The sequence below is a fragment of the Papaver somniferum genome, chromosome 11 (genome assembly GCF_003573695.1).
Source record: "Papaver somniferum cultivar HN1 chromosome 11, ASM357369v1, whole genome shotgun sequence".
Taxonomy (NCBI): Eukaryota; Viridiplantae; Streptophyta; class Magnoliopsida; order Ranunculales; family Papaveraceae; genus Papaver; species Papaver somniferum.
In genome coordinates this window covers 43032229-43047828 of record NC_039368.1, presented here as the reverse complement: position 1 = coordinate 43047828, position 15600 = coordinate 43032229, and positions in this window count along the sequence as shown.

Here is a 15600-nt window from a genome sequence, read left to right as displayed (position 1 = left end):
TGCACACAAATCAACAGATCACTGAAGTGGACGGAATGTAAAGCATGCTGCTGAAAAGAGGTTATGTAACCGCAACGTAGCGCTGTTTATTGTTGTTGAAGTATAAAAGAGGCTGCAGCATAACACCACTTATTATTGCTAAAGAGGCTATGTAACTGCTGCGTAGCACAATCCATGCTCTCATTATGCAGCTCGAAGCGGCAACACTACCAAATAAATTTCTTCGTTTTTCTTTTATGTAGGTCGATATCTTATGAATAAAATCATTTTGGAAAAGAGGTGGCCAAGATGATGAGAAGCAGTTCAATACATATCATCCTATGATGTTTTTGTGCATACCAAGGATCCAAAGAAATGATATGTGAAGCAGGAAGAATGATGACAATCCCCATCTTGAGTAAGGATGCTACCGCTGTTCACATCTTGGATAAGGATGTTTCCGCTATATGCAATTCAAGAAAGGAATAAAGGATGCTCGCGCATAGCTTAAATGAAGATGTTTATGACCCATAGTACAATTGAGGATATTGATGATCCACAGTTCATACGAAAGCTCAGGCAACGGTGTTACGCTACTCAAACTTGGAGCGTAGGACAGGCTAGCGTCGGCTTAAAGTTCAAGAGAATAGAGCAACGTCGTAGTATCAAAAATATAACAACTCAAATCTCCCACCAGTTCAGAGAACAATATTGGAGGCATATGCCTGTCAGCACCACCTCCCAACAGTTCGCGGCACCAAAAAGAACGTCATTATCAAGTTCAAGGACATTGACAGTATCGTTGTGCTTGGAGACATAAAGCATCCCAGTTCAAATGGGACCAATAGAAGTTCAATTTACACCGTGACCTTTAAAGATACACAACCCAAAAAGGATGTCACATGAATTTCACTCCGCAGCTGCTCAAAATTCTGCCATTGAGGAGCGCAAGTTATTGAGCAATATAGACTTCGACACACCAAAGTTAATTAGTCATCAGGGAAACATAGCTGCAGACGCAACAACCAGTGTGCAATTCAGACAATAAAATATAACTGGCTGCATAACGTAGAATGTCAAAGAACCCTTTTGTTTAAAGGTTTTACAGGTACTTTACGGGCGTACGGAGACAATTTTATTGCAGCAAAAACCAACACATTTAAATCCCGAACAAGGATCAATAAATCAACTCTCCCAGCATCATCGATGCAGCTATGAGCTCATCTAAAAATCAACTATGAAGTAGACATTTATCCCCTTAGTCAAGGAGTGACAAAGCAACTAGCAACAATTAAAAGAACTACTTTCAAGAACAAGTCCGACCCTCGAAAGACGGAAGTAGAAATATCAAGCTCAATTTCTTGATCAATGGTGCCATACAAGAAGCAGTAGCGACAATTTAATGCGACTAAAAAGGCAATAATTCAGGTCAAGGATATGAACATCGGCTCAATATGAAGGGTCACCCAATGAAGATGCTTTCTGTCATGTAAGTTCTGTTGCCTGTGTTGTATGCAGGTTCATGAGCAGCATATAGATGAGGACGTAGCTCAAAGCACATAACGAATAAGCCGCATGTCTGAAGCAGTCACATTGCAACAAGGAATTGGACATTAATCCCCGATCAAGGAGCGATAAGTCAACTCTCCTAACGCTGCAGAAAAAGTTACGAGCTCACTAGAACAACATGGAGTGGATTCATCATCGCGGACCATAATCAATTTACCTGGAGTGGAGCATAAGCAACTTATCGGAGAGAGGCGGAATCAACCAATGTTTGAGGAAAATAATCAACAATGCAATTGTTATTTGTACCAAGAATCCACATGACTCGAAGAAATTAGGAAATGAATTTCAGTACCTTTTCTAAACAATCATGATGATGACTTACCTGCTGATACCACCAACATTCCAACTTAGCAGCACCGATGAAGGAAGTTAATATCATCTCAATTTGATGGATTCATCAGCAGTTCGATTAAAAGATATGGGCAGTAAATCAATTTGAGGGAAGGGGTATAGCAGTTCAGTTTAAAGGCTACACCAGTAGCACACACACAATGGCAACGAGTATGACAATAACTATAAGCGCAACAACTCAAGTGAGGAGATGCGTGATGCCCAGCTCCAGTGTAGATATCCAAGCTCTATAATTTAGAGGATATTGCTCCAGCTCCTCAAAAACACGCATGATGAGCACACGCAAACTTATGATTACGCTGTGAAGTGTTTGATCAGTTCCTGGTTGAGAAGCAATGGACCTCTGATGATCAAAATAAGGACCACATATGCAGTTTAAAGGTCGTATGTACGGGAGTACAAAATAACCCCCGATGCAGTTCAAAGTTCAGAGCTTTTCTTGTTTCTATTTCGTATAGGTACACAACTATATCTCGAAGGAATCAGTCCAAATAAGTAACGGTTCGACAAGTTCAACAGACAGGAAGCACGGAAAAATAACAAGGATAATGAAGATGAAATTACCTGCATATATGTAGGACACAACATACTGCGAGCTTGCTAGGGGAACGATCTTCAACATTAACAAAAGCGTCATTATTCAACCGTACCCGCAAAGACTGTTATGTGTCTATGTACAGTAGTTATTGTAACCGTAAGAGAGTGAAACCTTATATAAGGGTGTATTGTAATCGTTTAGAATTATGAATGAAATTATGGAAATTTGAGAGTTCTTCTCTGTTGGGAGTTCGATTACACTCAGAAGTAATCGTTGGGAGGCATGGTGTCCCTCGAATGATACCGGAGGTATTGGTGTCCCTCTAATGAGACCACAACAATCGTTTATCTGTCATAATCATCTCCACGCTTGTAGGCGAAATCAAGACAAGTTATACGAGACCATAACAAAGATTCTACGAGGGAAATTACTTTTACTTTCCTAAGCTTTGACTACCATCTTCAGAAACCAAAAGGGGGCGCACATACATCACATACAACTAAAAAGTTCACAAATATGTCAGTACTTATATTCCACATATTTTAGAAATACTTCTAACTGTGCATTCTATCTTTTTTGGTTTATTTCATGCACTTCTTATTCTTTTCTTTGTTTTTGGAATCTGGGTTTTCTCCCTGCAACAACTATAAATTCTTAGACTATATTCTGAAGTGGTAAATCTTAAAGGTTCAAATCTGATTTGGTTTTTCTTATCAGAGGTTTTCCATTGGGACCCATTAAAGTGCAGAAGAGGAAAAGGAAAATAGTAGAGAAGAAGGTCCATAAAAGTGGTGGTATTTATATCATTTTGCAGTCTCGTAAAATTTAGATTACACATCAGAGACTGGGGCAAGCAACATCAGTCTCAAACAATCATAATGGGGAAAGCACTTGCATGCAATCTCTCCGGACTCCCCCGTAAGTGTCTATGAGTGTATGAGCAGGGGAAAGGCTTCCATTAAAAAGATATACCCAACATGGCATGCTTATGGCAGCTCGGCAAAACGGGTGTTTATAAATATTACATACATCATGTTACCGATAGTTCCAAACCCTCGCCGTTTGGTAATCCCCTGATCAGGGCTTAGCCAACAGGGTGACAGGTCCACACGTAACACAAGGTAAAAACCCCTTGTGATGTTACGATCAAACACTCATCTTGCCTCTGCGACAATGGGTTTGTAAATCCGCACGATGCGACGGCAAGAGCAAACATATGAACATTTAACGAGTTCGGTTTTGCTCAAGCACCTAAGTATTTCAAATTTATTCACTAATACTTCTTGCATATATGAAATACTCTTCCTACTTATTTTACGGAGAATTATTATTTAGGAATGTTGTGTAGTTATGTTTTTATGGCAATTGAGATTTACACAAGAAGGTAATAGATCTAAACAATCCGACGAGATCAGCAGTATCAAGGACAGACAAACGTCGATAGAGCATAAACAATTTAAAATTCATAGGAAGTGAAGAACCTCTACTTTTCATCACTCGGCCACTACAGCTCAATGGCAAAGCAAGTAGTCCACACTCAAACTGCAGAATCAAGATCACAGACAATCTCCAGCTAGAGCAACTCCAATGAGAAAATTCAGATGATCTGTTCAACATACATGTACCCGACTTGAATACAGACTCACCTGGTGACCACGCGTACAAGTTTTAATTGTTTTATTTATCTTGCAGGGAATATAAACTTAGATTGGCACGTAGAGTATACGTCATACCAAATGTGAGAAGTCATTAAAGCTGGCAATCGAGTTAGGGGATAAGTTGTAGTATATTTGCGGAGGAGGTCATCAAACAAAGTTAATATTCAACAACAATCTCCCAGTATGACTAGTGAAGAAATACAAAAGCTTTCTCTCCATGGCACTGGCCTGTATACATCTATACCCAACTATCTTATCCAGACAACAATGCAACAAACTGTCCAAACCACAAGATGCACATAAGATTACTACTTATTAACCGCAATAGACTAGAGCAAAAGTCATGAGTAGACATAAAATTCAAGTCCTTGGGAGGTTAACAATTAAAATGATTACCCACTAAAGCCAATGAAGACGGACTTGTTGGTTAAACTTCAACATAGAAGTCACTAACAAGCTGGTTAGGACAAGATTAAGAAATTGCTGTAAACCTAAGAGAATTAGAAGTCAACTAGTTCTAAGAAAAGGGAATACATGTAATAACGAAATATGATTAGAAAAGGAAGTTCTAGTTCTATATATATGATCACCAAAGTTGTGGTTTGATCATATGAGCAAGATTAGAGTTTGTGTTTAGTTTTGAGAGATTTTCTAAACATCAATAAAGAGAGTTGTCTTTATATAAGCTAAGTTTCATCTTGCAGTTGCCATTAATTGGTATCAGAGCTTGTTTCTGAGCCATGGAAAACGAAACCACCATTATGGGTGCAAAACAGTTCACGCCACCATCAATACAAGTTCCAATCCTCAACGCCACAAACTACACAGTATGGGCCATGAGAATGAAGGTACTGATGAAAATCTACAAAGTTTGGGAAACAATTGATCCTGGTACATTGGACCCAGACAAAAACAATGTTGCCATTGGATTACTCTTTCAAGCAATACCAGAATGTCTTGTTCTACAAGTTGGTGAACAGGAAATTTCAAAGAAAATTTGGGATGCAATAAAGGCACGTAATCTCGGAGCTGATCGAGTTAAAGAAGCCCGTCTGCAAACCTTAATGTCTGAATTTGAAAGAGTGAAGATGAAAGACACTGATACTATTGATAGCTTAGCAGGAAAGCTATCAGAGATAGCCTCAAAAGCTGCGTCACTTGGACAATCCATTGATGAAGATAAACTGGTAAAGAAGTTTCTCAATAGTTTACCAAGATACAAGTATATTCATATCATAGCCTCTCTCGAACAAGTCTTAGATTTAAAGAAGACTAGCTATGAAGATATAATTGGAAGATTGAAAGCATATGAAGAGAGAATCCTTGATGAAGAAAACAATGGAGAAACTCAAGGAAAACTCTTGTACACAAACTCTTACCAACAAAACTCTGCGACAAGAGGAAGAGGTCGTGGAAGAGGTGGTAGAGTAAACAGAGGCCGAGGAAGGGGAGGAAGGTTTAACTCACAAGATAGAACAACAAGTCAGAATGATCAAAACCAAAGGAAAGAAAAGAAGGATAGATCAAACATTATTTGTTACAGATGTGATAAACCAGGACACTTCTCCTCTGTATGCCCTGAAAGAATACAAAAGATGGAAGAAGCAAACAAGAATGAAACAAGGGAAGCAGATACAACTCTTTTCATGCACGAAGTTGTATTCTTAAACGAAGGGAAACTAATACCAAAGAACTACGAATCAAAGGATGGAGAAGAAGGAATCTGGTATTTAGATAATGGAGCCAGCAATCACATGACTGGTAAGAGACACTACTTTTCTGAACTCAATGAGAAAATCAAAGGACAAGTGAAGTTTGGGGATGGATCTTCTGTAGAAATTGAAGGGAAAGGATCAATTCTATTTCAGATCAAGACCGGAGAACAGAAGCTTGTCACAAACATCTACTTCATCCCAAACTTACAAAGCAACATTCTAAGTTTAGGACAAGCTACAGAAGTTGGATGTGATGTTAGAATGCGACAAGATTATCTAACAGTTCATGACCCAAGTGGTAGACTTTTAGTTAGAGTCTCACGCTCACAGAATAGACTCTACAAGATAAGTCTCATGATTGGAAGGCCATTGTGTCCGAATATGAGACTGGAAGATCAGACATGGAAGTGGCACGCAAGGTTAGGACACATAAGCTTTAGAACTTTAAAGGCAATGTCTCAGAACAAGATGGTTCGAGGTCTACCACAGATAAACGATGAATCAATGATCTGTGAATCATGTTTAGTTGGGAAACAAACGCGTCAAGGTTTTCCAAAAGCAACAACATTCAGAGCCTCAAAGCCATTAGAGCTTCTTCATGCTGATTTATGTGGTCCTATTACACCATATACACCAGAACAAAACGGAGTGGTGGAGAGGAGAAACATGACTCTAATGGAGATGACAAGAAGTTCTTTAAAGGATATGCAGGTACCTAATTATCTATGGGTAGAAGCTGTACGACACTCCACATACCTAATAAACAGGATACCTATGAAAGCTCTGAAAGACATGACTCCATATGAAAGTTTGCGAAAGAGAAAACCAAACATAGATCATTTAAGAGTGTTTGGTTGCAAAGCATATGCAAAAGTTGATTCTGCAACTCTTAAGAAACTGGATGATCGATCTCAGACTCTTGTGCATCTAGGAATTGAGCATGTATCCAAAGCTTACCGATTATTCAATCCAACAACGAAAAGAGTAATAGTGAGTCGAGATGTGGTATTCGATAAAAAGCAAACTGGAACTGGAAAGAAACTAATGATGGACCAAGTAGGGATCCAAGAATGTTTCACATGAGATGGGGTCAAGTAATTGATGAAGGCGAAGGACCCATAATCATCAATACCAATGGAAACAATGATGTTAATCAAGAAGAAGAAGAGAATAATGAAAACACTGAGAATAACGAAGAAGTAGAAGAAGAAGAAGAAGAAGAAGAAGAAGAAGAAGAGGAGGAGATCGATGAAATAACTCAACCCATTCCACTGCGAAAATCAACAAGACAGATATAAAAGCCACAGTATCTGGAGGATTATGTTCTTCAAGATGCAGAAGAATGTGAGATTATGCTACTTTCTGTTAATGATGAACCAAGGAATTTTCAGGAAGCAAAGGTCTCGACTAAATGGATACAAGCATGTAGAGAAAAAATTATTTCAATCAACAGAAACAAGACTTGGTTTCTAGTTGATAAGCCAGGTGGGGTAAAAGTGATTGGTCTTAAGTGGATCTTCAAGGTTAAAAGAAATGCTGATGGAACTATTAACAAATATAAGGCAAGACTTGTAGCTAAGGGATACGTTCAAGAATCAGGCATAGACTTTGATGAAGTTTCCGCACCAGTTGCTAGACTAGAGATAATTCGTCTCGTAATAGCAGAAGCTGCATCAAACTCTTGGGAAATACATCATTTAGACGTAAATACGACATTCTTGCATGGCGAACTAAGTGAAGATGTGTATGTTGAACAACCATAAGGTTTCGAAGTAAAAGGACAAGAGCATAAGGTTTATAAGTTATCAAAAGATCTATATAGTCTAAGACAAGATCCTCGAGCCTGGAATACAAAGTTAGATCAAATATTAAGAGAAATCAGATTTGTTAAGTGCTCTAAAGAAACATCAGTATACAGAAGAGAAGAAAAGGGAACGCTTCTTGTGATTGCAGTCTATGTAGATGATCTATTTTTGACTGGCAACTCCCTTAAGGTGATCAATGAGTTCAAGAGATAAATGTCATCAAAGTTTGAGATGTCAAACCTCGAAAAACTCACTTATTACCTTGGCATAGAAGTCCATCAAGGAGTAGATGGGATTCAGATTAAACAAGAAGCTTATGCAAGGAGAATTCTGAAAGAAGCAGGACTTGAAACTTGTAATCCAACGAAGATACCAATGGAGTTTGGACTTAAAGTTTCAAAGGCACAAGAAGAAGCAGAGATTGATCCAACGAGTTATAGAAGAAATGTTGGATGCCTTAGATACTTATTACACACAAGACCAGATTTGGCTTTCTCTGTGGGAGTAGCAAGCCGTTATATGCAGAGTCCACGCAAGTCTCATGGTGATGTAATAAAGAAGATATTGAGATATCTAAGAGGAACAATCAGTTGTGGATTGAAGTATGGTCGAGGAGGATCAAAAGGAATTATTGGGTATAGTGACAGCAGCCATAATATTGACCAAGATGATGGAAAAGGTACAACTGGTCATATATTTTATCTAGGTGAAGCACCTATTACATGGTGTTCACAGAAGCAAGACACTGTAGCCCTCTCATCATGCGAAGCTGAGTTCATGGCCGCAACAGAAGCAACTAAACAATCAATATGGCTTCAAGAATTATTGGGTGAAATCAAAAGAAGAGAACCTGAAAAAGTTCTCATCAAGATTGATAATAAGTCTGCAATTGCACTCACTAAAAATCCAGTGTTTCATGGGAAGACGAAACACATTCACAAAAGGTATCATTTCATACGAGAATGCATCGAGAAGGAGGTCATTAACGTAGAACACATACCTGGAACTGAGCAGAAAGCAGATATATTGACAAAGGCATTAGCTCGGATCAAGTTTGAAGAAATGAGACAACTGATTGGAGTACAAGATATGTCACGGGTAAGGTTGAAGCTTAATGGGGAGAATGTTGGTTAAACTTCAACATAGAAGTCACTAACAAGCTGGTTAGGACAAGATTAAGAAATTTCTGTAAACCTAAGAGAATTAGAAGTCAACTAGTTCTAAGAAAAGGGAATACATGTAATAACGAAATATGATTAGAAAAGGAAGTTCTAGTTCTATATATATGATCACCAAAGTTGTGGTTTGATCATATGAGCAAGATTAGAGCTTGTGTTTAGTTTTGAGAGATTTTCTAAACATCAATAAAGAGAGTTGTCTTTATATAAGCTAAGTTTCATCTTGCAGTTTCCATTAGGACTATTGCTCTCTTGGAACTGGTAAGTGTTGCTTATGATGCATACGCTAATGCCGCCCTCCTGATGCTATGATGACACACTGATATTTATAGTTACGTAGACTACTTCCACAACGTCAATGATGTGTTATTGGTGTTGTTCCTGCTCCACAACAACGTTTGTTTAATATTGTTATAAGAATGGTACTTTGCTGCTGCATGATGTTGTGTTCTGCTGACTGCTTCCGCACTGCCGATGGACGCGGGGAAACATTGATTCTTCTCCACAACTCTGCTCATGCTATTTGATTCTACTATGCACATGACACTGGAAACTGCACGAACAAGATGATATACATGACAAAGTCAAGTACTGTGGTGATACCTAATAGATCGATGCAGAGAAATGACAACGATTGAGAAATGCTTTGTTCTAAATTTTTTCTAGGTACTTAAGAAATGCAGACTCTCATCATCGTGGAGGAGGAGCACAGTCTACTAATTCAATTCAATCCAATTGTACGATGCCAAGTGATCGACTAACGAAGATTTATTGCTCTTGTTTCTGACATGCTCTTGTCGTGATTTACCTATTGCTGATGTCGTTGTGTGGTTGAGGCGATGATGCAGTCCTGATATTGGAGTGCATTCAACAAACGCAATTCAAATCTCACAGTGCAACCAGGATACTGACCCTAGTGCAGTCTGATGGACAAATAATTCACGTCCATGTCCGTGAATTTTCAAATAACACCGATGCTATCATTAAGTATTAAACATGCTCTTTCACTTCATTTTTATGCAGCTTCTATTCATACACCAACGATGGTTCGATCCAAAGAATGCGATGTGTAAATCTGCTTCTTACAATTTGATATTATGATATACAACTTATTGTTGTTGTTGCTGCAATAAAAAGTTATTATGTGGCGTACACGAAGAAGCTGCGAGAATGAGACATCATTGCATACCTGTCAACCGCTATTGCATAAGAAAACTGGGACGAACAATTACGTCAAAAAACTGCATGAACATGATTATGTCAAACAACTGCATCATACATACCTGCTGTTATTTGACTAGTTTTACGGACAGAGAAACTCACCTTTAACACGGAGCATACATGGGGCAAGCAAAAAACAAAGAACATTGAACCAATGAGAAAGAGTAAGATGCCTTTGAACTCTTGATTTACAGGAACGTTTCATAATTTCGGTAAAGAATATGGGCAAGTTTTAATACTTTGATGTAGTATATTCTTAACCGAAATTCCTCCACAAAGAGCGCAAAATCTTTCCACAAGGAGCAGTTAAGATAAGTAGTATCCAAAGCATGAGATGATCAGCTGAATGATAGTTTTCTTAAGGATCGTTCATATATAACCCTCGAGAAAAGGGGAAATATGTGAGTGAAAAAAATCTACCTCGATACATGGCAAATGGTGAGAGTTGAAGCAAGATATTACAAAACAACGACGCGTACAATATCAACACTGACAGTGTTTCAATGTTAATCTAAGGGCAGATGAATAATGTCACAGGTCTCTACTTTCCCTTATAAGAAAAAGCGATTACGTTGGGATAAGGGTCGACTTCTTTTCTCTTCCAAATATCTCTCAAAACTCACTAAACTTTGTGTAACCTCGATGATCAACAAATACATTCACCCCTTTGTACCGGAGGATGTAGACATTCCGTTGTCGAACCATGTATATGCTTGTGTCGATGTATATTTCATTTTTCTGCACTTAATCTTACTTATGATTTTAGTTTATATCTTGTATTTACTTATTGCTTTACCATATGATTCATTGGTTGTGCTATCAGATAATCCTACTCACACCGTTTCTGGGAGATAAGTTACTAATACTTTTTCAATTTAACATATTTCTGGGCTAAATTGAAAAAACGGTAGCACTTGTTTTCCAGAAACGAGGGTGATATTATCTGAAATAATCTAGACAAAACAAAAAGCCCTTTCGTTTTTCTTTTCATGTCATGCTGACTAAATGGCCAAGAATCAATCCTACAATTTACTATGAGTTTTTTTTTCTTCTTATTTTATCTTTTAAGAAATCACTTTGATAAAAACCGAATTTGCTGTTTTTTAGGAGCATTTGTAAGGTATGACTTGAAGTGGGAAACAAGGCGCGTAACAGTATTACTATACCAATTTATATATCCAATTAGCAAGATTGTTTTCTTTCGTGCGGATTGGTACCCTTATTAGTGATCCCGGAACCCGTCGTTAACAACCATGTAATAATTAATAGTCTTAAGAGTATGAAAACGTATACTAATATGATTTGGGTGGTGAGAGGAGGGGGATTGAAAAATACAACTTAGGGCATAATTATATTTCTGAAATTTTATTACTTATTAAATATTTATTATTTAATTGGTAAACTAACTTATATTCTGTCTTTTATCTCCTAAGTTTATGTTAGGATTTATTTTCTAAATACAGTTGCAGAATCAGAACCGGTTTTTATTCAACGAAAAATACCTCATTAAAAAGGAAAATTGTTGTTCTCAATAATGTGGGGGTAAAAGAATAAACAAATTTGATTTTTTATCTGTCGTTCTGGATGTTCAACGAGATTATAGGAAGCTGTTAGAACATCGCTATGTCAAACTCACAAGTTATGATATGTCAAGCTTGTTGTCAATTTTAGTTGCACAAAAATATATCTTGATTAATAGTCTACTAAAATTAGTCTGCGACTAGGATTAGAATATGGTAGTTGCACAATTACGACCTTGTAAAAACCAAGATGTAACAAGTTTAGATCAAATTGAAAAAAGACGGGGGGAGGGGGCTACGACTAATCTTCCTAGACATTAATTTCGGATCAACAACGATGCCTATGCAGTTCAAAGAAGTCCATGTAAGTACTTTATATTCAAAAATCCCCAACAGAAAGTGGATACATAGAACGAAATCAATACCATCCACGTTTCATCAAAGCTTAAGGTTTCTGACTGAATATGCATAGTTTCCGGTTTAGAAATTATAGCGGAATATATACCTATGCAAAATTACGATTAGGTCTCCTTACTTGATTCAATTATTGACCTTTCTTTATTGATTACTTGGTTCTTGTCTAATTAGGGTTTTCCAAATAATTTTTAGGTTGGTTAACATACAAAAATACAAAGAGTAAAGAGTGAGACAACATAAGAAAAAAAAAGAACTACAATTCTTGAATTGAATACAATGTCTTAGTTTACAAGATTAGCCTCTTTGACTTATATATATTGACAGACGTGTGAGTCATGTTAAATGTATGTATGATAAGGGACCACTCGTTTCTATGTGGAGAAGACGTCACGACCCACTCATGCTTTACTTTCCGGCGAGGTTACCTTATCGACCTGGATTCTTTATTAGTTTTTGATCTCAAAGTCTCGACTCCTGATAACCCTTGGTCTTGTCATCGCTTCTTGCTCTAGAACTCATGTATTGCACGTGTTATAATATTAGTTATCTAATCTCGCACGTGGTTGTGTTTCTATTTACAGGTTGTGATCGAACTGCAGACTTGTTATCTTTAATCTCGTGTGGTTGTGTTGCTATTTACAGTTGTCAGTTGTTCGGTAGATGCTATATTTTGTTATCCACATGTTTGCCCTAGTGTATTTAAAATATAGTCATGAGACTTTATTTTATTTAAACTTGGTTTAGTCTTCTATACTTTAACGGCTCGACAAAAAATACGCCTTAAAAGCTCATCAAAATATATTATTTAATAAATGGGAGATACAACCTAAGTATTGGATCTTAGGTATTTTTATTTAATTGAGTATATGTCGGTTTCCCCGCAAAAGAAGGGGTATCTTTTGATTAAGATATTAGGTTGCCCGATAGTCATCTAGGTGATATCTTCTCCACCTTTTATAATCAATTGAAATTTATCGAGTTTTAAACATTAAATAATATCCTCATAAACAATATTAGTCGGTAAATCAAGGAAATATAATAATGACGTTGTTACTAATTATTATCACGATCACACATGGTGTACTATTCACTTTTCTCGGAAATTGAACTTATAAGTTTATATATATATATATATATATATATATATAAATTTTTAAGGTTTCGGATTTGCAAAATAATTTTATTCTCTTTCTTTTTTCAAAACTCTGAGAGTTAAAAAGTTCAAGCTTTTTCTTCGGCCTTTTTAACAGCTTCAAAAGGTTTTTTTCTTTCTCAATATCCTCTAACAAGTTCTTTAAAATTACTGGAAGTGTTAATCCCATTCCATCTCGTCCTAAATCTTTTTCAATTTTTACGGTATACCGACTAGTCTCGGAATTGAAGTTCGGTGGCCATAACCTTATACCATTAATATTTCTCAAGTTCAGGATCGTAGATATAACGAATTGCTAATCCCTGAATCTCGTCTTAAGTGTAGGTTTATCTTCTTCATTGTCGCACTGGTCTATGAGTGCCTGCAATTGATCAAATGTGCTTCAGCTGAGCTTGGATCGAAATTTTTCGATTATATGGGCAAGATGTTAGATTATGATTTTGATCTTCTTGTAGATAAAAAGATAAAGGCTAAAAACGCTTCGTAAATGTTACGAATGTCGGATTGCTCCTGGTTCTTCTCTGAAGATTTTTTATTTTTGTAGGAGTCCAGATGTGATTATTAAGTTTGAGCATGATGATCATATTACTTTCAAGGGCTTGGATGGTATCAAGTTCAATGGCAAGTGTCCGTTGATCTTTTCTGGTATCCAGAAACATGGTAACACACTGATGATTGTTCACAAATTAAATGCTTACCTTTTCTCGAATAAGTAACTTTCATATGACTTTTTTTTTTTAAATGTTTTCAGGGTCTTTCATCTTTTTTGGTTTACTGGATCATGCCTTTAATGTTTCACCAGCATGTTAATTTAATGTTTATTTTTTCACCTTTTTCATATAGAAGGAAATTTTTGATACTGTAGCTTCTCCTCGATCCGAGAAGAGATGTAGAGCTTCTTGAAATAAAAAGGGTACAAAGTACACCACGATGTTTTCGTACCAACCCATTATAGACAAATATTGTGTAATCTTACGGAAACAATAATTGCCGAAAATTACGTCAACAAGATGCTAGCTTAGTATATAGTTATATGTTCGAAACCGAACTAACTAAGGGATCATATACCAAGTGGATTAACGTACAAGTGTATTTATTTTAACTATAACTACACAATACAATGCGGAAGTGAAGTAAATAACAAGAAAACTGCAAGGCAGAAAAACTCCGGGACCTAGTCCAGTTTTGAATACTCTCACAATTAAGCCACTATACAAATTGACTATCGTAACTTCGTATAGTTGAGACAAAGTAAACTACTTCTAGTTACTCAGTTCCTTCAGTATCCATGTGCTTACAACCAATCTGGTCTACGCACGTGAATCCCAATATAGAGTCCACTATCTCAAGTTGTTTCACCAGCTGTTAAGACTTCTGCTATCTCAACTCTTTTGGATCGTAATCTGAAACAATAAAGAAATAACATGTTTCAGTAACCACCTCATTGTGTATCGTCCAAACCTGGGTTAAAAGATCAATACCAAGACAAAGAATTATAGAAACGATCCATCACAGTCACAAGCTTTAGTCAAGCAATTCTACGAGTAAAAACCATTAACCAGTTTGACTGATCTTTTCCACAAGTATGATGTTTATAAAATAAAGGGATATTTTGACTTGGGATCTCAACTTTGTGACCATAATTAGGTTTGGGTCATAGAAAGTTTAATATTAGAGTTTGGGTCCCGAGACTATGATTGACCGCGTTGACAGTTAAAATTTCTGTTTAAGCACGGAAATGACCAATTTAATATCACGTTTTTATTTATTTACAAACCTAACTATAAAATATTTTGTTAGACATGTTCCACCCCTGCACATTTATATCTATTCACACCCAGTTCTGTCTTCGTAGACATCCATGCTATTATTGCTTGGAGAAAATCAACGAATCAGATATCAAGCACATGATTCATAAAAAAAAATATCAGTACAACTGAAACCCATTTTGAAATTAAGAGTATAACATCCATGAACCAAAGTATCAAATTGTACTAAAAAAACACAAGTATTACAATGAACTGAAATTGGAATATAACAATGAAACATTCAGGCAACATTAAGCCAGATAGCCTCATTTAATCACCCTCCCCAACTGCGTGCAACAACAACATCCAACAAAAGCACTCAATTGATAACATTCTTGTCAATTTGGTTGTCGAATTTCCAACAATAACCATACAATAGAAGCACTCAACTGACAACAACAACAACAACCATTCTCACAAAAATAAAATCACCATTTTCTACAAAATCATACACGATTTTCACAAAATCAGTACAATCATGGCTTATATTTATGGAAGTACAAAATATACTGTAAAAAAGATCAAACTAAGGAATACATAAAGTTTACAGGGAATACAAAGAAGACATGTTTACTAATTATAAATGAAGAAACTTAAAATTTGAATATGTATAGACGAAGATTATATGAGACCTAAGCACCAGACGTAACAAATACGACGCATTACCAAAGAAGAAACTGTATTGAAT